Source organism: Squalius cephalus, assembly GCF_949319135.1.
Source record: "Squalius cephalus genome assembly, chromosome: 23".
Taxonomy (NCBI): domain Eukaryota; kingdom Metazoa; phylum Chordata; class Actinopteri; order Cypriniformes; family Leuciscidae; genus Squalius; species Squalius cephalus.
In genome coordinates this window covers 8,958,463-8,966,908 of record NC_137144.1, presented here as the reverse complement: position 1 = coordinate 8,966,908, position 8,446 = coordinate 8,958,463, and the positions used below count along the sequence as shown (strand labels likewise).

Below are 8,446 nucleotides of genomic sequence, written 5' to 3'. Positions count from 1 at the left end.
GACAAATGCGGAACAATTAGTTCATGCGTTCATGACATCAAGGTTAGATTATTGTAATGCTATTTTGGGTGGTTGCCCTGCACGCTTAATAAACAAGCTACAGCTAGTTCAAAATGCAGCAGCTCGAGTTCTTACCAGAACCAGGAAGTATGACCATATTAGCCCGGTTCTGTCAACACTGCATTGGGTCCCTATTAAACATTGTATAACTTTTAAAATATTGCTGATTACTTACAAAGCACTAAATGGTTTAGCTCCGCAGTACTTGAGCGAGCTCTTAACACATCTAACACATCTCTTAACACTCACGTCTATTGCGATCTCAAAATTCCGTCCAGTTGATAATATCAACAATAGAATATCAAAATCGACTGCTGGCGGTAGATCATTTTCCTATTTAGCACCAAAACTTTGGAACAGACTTCCTAACATTGTCCAGGAAGCAGACACACTCTGTCAGTTCAAATCTAGACTAAAAACACATCTCTTTGACCTAGCATTCACATAATACATTATAGACTTCTATAATTCTATGTTAGGCTGCATAGTTTAGGTCAGCCGGAACTTGGAACACTTCCCATAAATCCTGATGTACTTATTACATCATAAGAAGGATGGCGTCTACGCTAATATTAGTCTCTCTGTTTATCCGAGGTTTACCGCAGCTCTGTCGGATCCAGATCTGATGAAGGACCTGCACCTGGACACGATGACAACGCAGTCCTGAAGTGTCAACCAGTTCCTCCCTGTTTACTGAAGTCAGGTGGATCCCGGCTGTATCCAGATCAGATGGTGGACCTGCACCTGGACCCATCCATGACGCATCCCTGAAGTGCCAGCCTCATCAGCCCTGTGAAGGCCTCATAGACACAACAGCCATCGGCACTGATCCTCAACAAACTCATCTCCATACCGACGTGATGACAACAATTTCCAACCAGATGGAACTGGATAATATTCTGAATGTTCTGATCCAATCTGACTTCTGACCTGTAATGCTGCCTGGATCATAATCATACACTGTTTGCTCGTTGGCCAGAGGAGAACTGGCCCCCGACTGAGTCTGGTTTCTCCCAAGGTTTTTTTCTCCATTCTGTCACCTGATGGATTTTTGGTTCCTTGCCACTGTTGCCTTGGCTTTTGGCTTGCTTAGTTAGGGACATTTCATATTCAACAATATTATTGATCTGCCTTACTTAAGGTGGACGATGATGCAATCTTCTTTTAGAAACAAACTTTGTTGTATTATTTTCATGTAATCACTGTGAAGCTGCTTTGATACAATCTGTATTGTAAAAAGCGCTATATAAATAAAGGTGACTTGACTTGACTTTCAGAGCCACTGTAAAATCTGCTGAAGTTGTCACATACATTGCTGAATCATTAGGGGGCGCCATTTCCATTATGATAAATGCTTGTTTTTCTCTGCTTTATTTTAGATGTATTCCATGTTAGATTGACAGGAGAGAGTCTTGGTCCATATTCGTCCACTGATGTTATGTGAACGCTAATACAGGGAAATAATACTGTAAGTGTCCCATTGTGGATGTTAATGTCAGAGGAATCATGCTTCTCATGAAGACTATGTTTTCCTGTCGTGGATCTCCAGCAGTGCAGCATCCCCATCTGTCAGATTCTTAACATGTCTGGTCTTGCAGGTACAGTGTGTGCAGAGCAGACGCAGGTGCAGGTGCAAGACTGTTATTCCATATGTCTCTGAAATATTTTCCACTGATGATAAGTCAGATAACAGAGTTGTTCTGAAAAGCAACATATAATTAACCTGTCAATAATTTCCACATGGTCTAAGTTTTTTAAGCATTTTGGACAGTATTTAGGATTTTTATTTTTAGGTTTTTCATTGTACATCCAGATATGTATCGTAATGATAAAATAACTAAATAAAATAAACATAAAATGGCTAAAATACAGTAAGAAATTTGTTGGAGGGTTAGAGCTAAACATCAAAAGCTGATTGTTAAAAAAAGGCAAATGAAGAATGAAATTGGTAATTTTTTTCAGTTTCTCTACTCATCTCATTTTGAGTCCAGCATAGTGTGACAAAATGCATAAATATGGATCTATGACAAAACATGGCAGTTTTTCATTTCAGTGAATATACACACCTACAATAAACAACAAATATTACAATACAATTTGTTGCATTTACAACTATTTCGACTAAATAAACAAGTGTAGAGTGGGGGGAAAACAATTAGTGGCTTTTTCTTTTTTTTTCTTTTTTTTATATAAGCTTTATTTGAACATTCAGTTTACATGGTGGAACAACATAATTTGAATACAATAAGTATTAAGAATATCAGAAGTATAAAGAATAGTAAAAGAAAACACTTCACCAACACCATAGCACAAAACAAAAACCGAATTAGACAGTAAAATAAACGAGAATGGGAAAAAATGGAGGCCATAACTTTAAAAAAAAAGTAAACATTAAGTACTTAGTGCAAATTGTACATGTTCTGGTTGTGCTTTTGGGTTAAGAGAAGATGAAATCGTAATCAAGTAATGTTTTATCTTGTGTAATACCAAAAAATAGGTTTACAATTTAAAAACTTATGAATGTAAAATCTACATATAGGAAAATAATTTGATTTTTATAAAGCAGGCATTTGAATTTGCTTTTAAAAAAAAAAATCCCAAAATAACAGTTTTGGGATTTATTGAGAGATTTTGCAAGATATTGCTTGAGATAAACAAACTAACATCTAAAGTTAGTAGTTGCAACTTCCAAAGTTGCATAGACATTCTCTGGTATAACTGCACGACCAAAACAAATGAGGAGGAGTTTCAGTGTCATTCTGACAGAAAAAAAAAAATTGTACGAAATTTTTGACAGGGTAAATATTATGAATTAATTAAACATATTGATTTGACTTTGTTTGTGAGGAAAAAACCTTTGTTGTATGGACCATATATTTTATGATCAAAATGGACTAATTTAAATGATCAAAAATCCATTCCAATATGAGATTGCTGGAGGGCCAGAGACAATGTTCTAAAGGAATATAACTCTTACTTTATAATTTCTTCCTTTTTTTTCCCCAGTGTAACATATCTCACCAATAGGTGTGTTGACAGGAGAAGGTAAAGAACCTAAAGAGAGAGTTTTATTTTTGAATAGCATGAGTATGCCAGATGCAATAGCATCCATAACTGTGGCAAACTCTTTGGGAGTTACTGGTATATTATATTCTGAAAGAAACTCTGCATACCTAAAATAACCTTCGTTATTAAAGAACTGTTTAACATGAAATAGAGCTTATTATTGCTATGCACCTATATCGACGCGACGCACGTACAAACCTTTTTGATTGGTCGACTGGCGTCGACGTCACGATTCCATCACTCACAGCACAGACTGGTTGGGAGAGTTGTGAGTTTGTGTTTGGCGTCGTGTTGCTTGATAAGTGTACAGACACACACACACAGTGTCCTTCAGCAGTATTGGACGAAAAAGTGCGGGAAAATGCATTGCGTCAGTGGTAAGTATATATATATATGCACATTCTTAATTTGGTATAATCTATGAATGAAGTTTGTGAGTTGGAAGCTAAATGTCTTTACAAAGCAAACCTCCTACAGTTAAACTCTCCAGACGCTTCTGGTTGTCATGAGTCACATGTCCATATTGTTAAAATGATGAATTGCACCTGCAAGGAAACTGAACATCCTCTACATCCACTTCATGCATCCACTAAATTCAACTTGACACCTGCTGGGTAAAAAATACTGCAAAAAGAAAGAAAAAAGAGGCTCGGTCTGTTCTGAGAAAAGATGCATTATTTGTTTGTATCTAATGCAGTGACATTTGATTTTAATTTATTTGTTTAGGAAATTGAATTACACGTTTGTGGATTTATCTGGACTAGTAGTGTAAACCATGCTCTGCTCATCATCCACTTAATGCATTCAAATTGGAATATACAGCAGACTAAGAGTAAATGCTTGTAACCAGTGCTGAGGTACGCAAGAGAGGAATATTACTGTAACTGAACTGAATTCACATGTTCTTTATGTGCATGCAGAAAACCCATCACTGTCATGGAGCTTATTTGTGGTAATGATAGCAGTGCCTTGTTGTAGTTGTGATGTGATGCTTTGTGTCATGTCAGTTGTGCAGTCATTACTTATATATGACAGGTGAGTCATGAGGAAATTATATCTTTGATATGATGTACACACACACAAGATGAAGTCTCTCCAGTCATCATTTTCAAGGCACATAACCAGACTGATGCTACTAATCTTATCTCTGTAATACCCCTTTTATTAGATGCATATGGTTGCAGAATACATTTATGATGAGTGACAAATTCAATAAAATATGGTATTTTGACAGTGCTAATTATAATTGAAAACTTTTCGCTTTGCATGACGCTTCACCCATACCGATAGATGTCAGTAGAGAGTTCAAGATAACTGTGATATAATATTACTCAAGGTAATGGTTCCAAATGATCTACTTTGAGTTGTCAATTTAGAAAGTAAAATGGGTATTACATTTTTTTTTTTTTTTTTTAAATACAATTTGGTGTACAAAAAAATGTAAAGTTTTGGTAGTCTGATCAAATTATGAGCCAAAGCCAGAGATGTAAAAAATCATGGTTATAATTCATGGTTATAATTATAATTCGCCGTGAGTTTGATTGACAGGTCTGACCGAACATAATGCTGAATCTGCGTTTTGTCTGACAAACAAACCAGACAGGAGAGTTAGTAGATTAATGTTTGTGGACTTGAACTTCAAAAATAGTGTGTATTGACATCTTTTCGCGGTTGAAACGATGTTCATTCATGTTTATTATGTGCTATAACTAGTAGGAAGTGATGATCGGCTCACATGCCGCTTGAACTGAGGCGCTACAGCGATCTGTCACGACACAAAACAGGATTGTTTGAATTTCTTAAAAAATTACAACATCTGAAAGCTGAGACTTGTTTCATATCAAAAGTAACCAGCTCTGTTTTGTCTGTCGGCACATTGTTACGGACCTCTTTGCTCCACAATGTAGCCTATTTGTCACTGTGTGAGAGCGAAATGGCTTGTCGGACGTAGCAACAGTAACTAAGGGTGGTTTTTGTTAGGCTAAAATGGCCGCTTAGTTTGAGTGCACTGCATTGTGGGATATAGCATTCTGTTGAAGTGTGTTGTATATTACAGATGTAGTAGGCCATCCGTGTAGTCTGTGCATACAGGAAACTCACTTACTGTGTACAGTATTCATATTCTGCAGAAATACTGCAATAAGTATGTCGAACATATTTGTTTCATAATTTCTTTACGTTAGACCAAACATTTATTTTGGCAGGTTGTAATGAAGACCTTTGAGTTTATGTGTGTTGTTATAAAATGTAATATTATTATTATTATTTAAAGTACAATCTACAGTGCAATAGTTATGTATTTCTTATAATTTTTTTTCAAGTTAAACCAAACTTTTATTTTGACGGGTAGTCGTGAAAACCTTTGAATTTCTGTGTGTATATGCAATAGTTTTATCAAGTGAAATGCTGGTGAGTAACTCTCAGATCAGCTCTGCAGATGAAGTTCACGTGTTCATATCATCATGTAGTGAGAAGGCAGACGCCAAAAACACAAGTGTCACGCGTCCTTCAGTCAAGTCAAGTAATCTTCATTTATATAGCGCTTTTAACAATGTAGATTGTTCCAAAGCAGCTTTACATTGATAATAAGAAATTTAAGTAATAGAGATTGTTTTGGCTTTATGGCAGCTCTAGAATAAAGTTATTGTCCAGCTAAAGTTAGTGTGTGGCTGCATCCAAAACCGCATACTCTTGAGTAGGTACTGTTGTATCTAGTATGAATGTGTGTAGTATAGATGTAATCTGGACGTACTACATTCGCCATGTTGTCATTATCATGTGACCTACCAGCTTCTTGCGTCTCTTCACTGCCATTCATTAATCCTCTCCTGTGGCCTCATGGGATAGTAAAGTGTCCATCGTATGCACACTTCAGAATCTCACCGGAAATAGTCATCCGGGTACTTTTTGCCTACTATTTTATGAGTACTGTGAATTTGGACATGCTTCTTTTGTCACATACTGTTTTTCACCTACCATATCATAGTGAAGAGAGGGCCTGTCCCAAATGCCACACTTCATGTGCACTTGTGGTCTTGTGGACTTAAAATGGCTGCTGCGTGTGTGTGTCCGTTAAAGGCCCCCTGAAATCAAAATGTAAGTTTTTTTAGCTTTTAGTATGAATATGTTAGCCTTGAGGTTATAAATAAGCTGGTTTGTTCCAAAACAATGACAGAATTTGCATTTAGGAGATACAAGCATTCAAAACTCACAGTCTCTCACTTCCGTTAAAATGGATCATGGATTTGTATGACATCACGCAGACTTCAGTTTCTCATTACATCTTCTGTCCAATCAAATGCTCTCTAGAATCTAAAGCTCCGCCCCCTATGCTATAAACACCACCTAGCTAAAGCGACCACTGACTTGTCAGGAGCAATATGGGTTGGAGATGTGTGTTCGGTTGCTCAAACGCTCGAGTTTTATTCCATCTTCCAACTGTACGTTTGTTAAGAATGAAATGTCTAGAATTTATTCACACCTCTACTATTGAATCCAGCGTATCATCAGCGCTCGGATTCGCTTCCATGGAGCTGTTTCAAGTGCGACTCGCAGTCTGTGAGGTAAACTAAACGATATTGGCTGTTTGAAAAGGGGGAGGAGCCATTCAATATGTCCCGCCTTAACTTCCTGTTTCAGTGGAAATTACGTCAACGCATCAAACAAAGCTGCGCGTTCCAAGGCACTTCAGTGGGACTTTAAGTTTAGAAGAACGTAGGGTGTCCCATTTATCATTTTAGTTTTCAGAAGGGTGTTCGTGAGCGCCACCTTTGCGCCCTCGATGCACCGACCTCGACCACACTGAGACTAGCTCAGACTTTTGCCCTACAGTCACAGCGGCAAACATTTAATTTTCATTCCTTGAACCGTTTCTAGTCCCTGTCAAAAAGTCCTCCAACTTCTGCATGTTATTAAAGGACCAAATGACAGTCTCATCACAGCATAAGTTCACTTAATTAAAAATGGAGATTTAACTGTCCTGAGTTTCCTTTAAAACTCATAAGACATGTAAACTCTAGCTGCTCTAATTGCCCTGATTATCTCAATAAAATCTTATTTGCAAATATAATGTGTGCATCGATGGCTATGAATTTTATTATTTAAGTGATTTCTTCCTGTTGCATCAATAGCCACTTGTAATGGCATACAAACCTTTATTTATATAGCACTTTATACTATACAGATTGTTTCAAAGCAGCTTTACAGTGATAACAGGAAAATGAATCAATGATGCAAACAGATCATTTCGGGTGTACACCAGCTTGTTTTGTTTTTTTTAAGTGTCATTGTTCAGCTGAAGTCAGTTCAGTGTTGATTCAGGGCCATTGTAAAGATCATCAGTTATTAAATTAGTTAATTTAATCTATAAAGCAGTTCTGCAAACAGTGATGTCATTGTCCAGTCAAAATATCATTTCAAAAGACTGGTAAAACGTAGTCATAAAGTTCAGTAACATAGTCATAAAGCTCAAGCATCGCTCCATTTCCGGGGGGAAGGGAAGAGCGCTTACTTGTCTCTGCCACCTCATTCGCCTCGCTCATTCAAACCTATGATTCAAACAGATAGAGCAAGTCAAGTCAAGTCACCTTTATTTATATAGCGCTTTTTACAATACAAATTGTATCAAAGCAGCTTCACAGTGATAACATGAAAAAAACACAACAAAGTTTGTTTCTAGAAGAAAATCACGTCATCGTCCACCTTAAGTAAGGCAGATTATTAATATTATTGAATATTAAATGTCCCCAACTAAGCAAGCCAAAAGCCAAGGCAACATTCAGGAACCAAAACTCCATCAGGAGACAGAATGGAGAAAAAAGAGTCTAGTTGACACAATCTCTGCTGACACTTCAGGGATGCGTTGTGGTCGTGTCTAGGCGCAGGTCCTCCATCTGGTCTGGATACGGCCCGGATCTGGCTGACTACATCATGCGTTGTGGTCTTGTCTAGGCGCAGGTTCACCGTCTGATCTGGATACGGCCTGGATCCGGCTGACTTCAGTAAACCTCGGAATAAACAGAAAGACTAACATTAGCGTAGATGCTATTCTTCTTATTATGTAACGAGTACATCGGGTGTTATAGGAAGTGTTCATAGTTCCGGCTGACATAATCTATGCAGCCTAATAATCAGTTAACTTATTTGAATAATAGAAATGTATAATGTTCTATATGAATGCCAGGTAAAAGAGATGTGTTTTTTGTCTAGATTTGAACTGACAGAGTGTGTCTGCTTCCCGGACAATGTTAGGAAGACTGTTCCAAAGTTTTGGTGCTAAATAACAAAAGGATCTACCACCAGCAGTCGATTTTGATATTCT

The 8,446-nt window shown here is 37.3% G+C and overlaps 1 protein-coding gene across 1 annotated transcript in view; it reads left to right on the top strand.

The window, feature by feature from the left end:
- The first annotated feature begins 3,385 nt into the window (after positions 1-3,385).
- Positions 3,386-8,446, top strand: part of rassf7a (Ras association domain family member 7a) — a 48,022-nt gene continuing 42,961 nt past the window's right edge. Inside the window, exon 1 of the mRNA XM_079859701.1 lies at positions 3,386-3,503. The gene's annotated coding sequence lies outside the window, so the exon portion shown is untranslated. The remainder of the gene's footprint in view (positions 3,504-8,446) is intronic.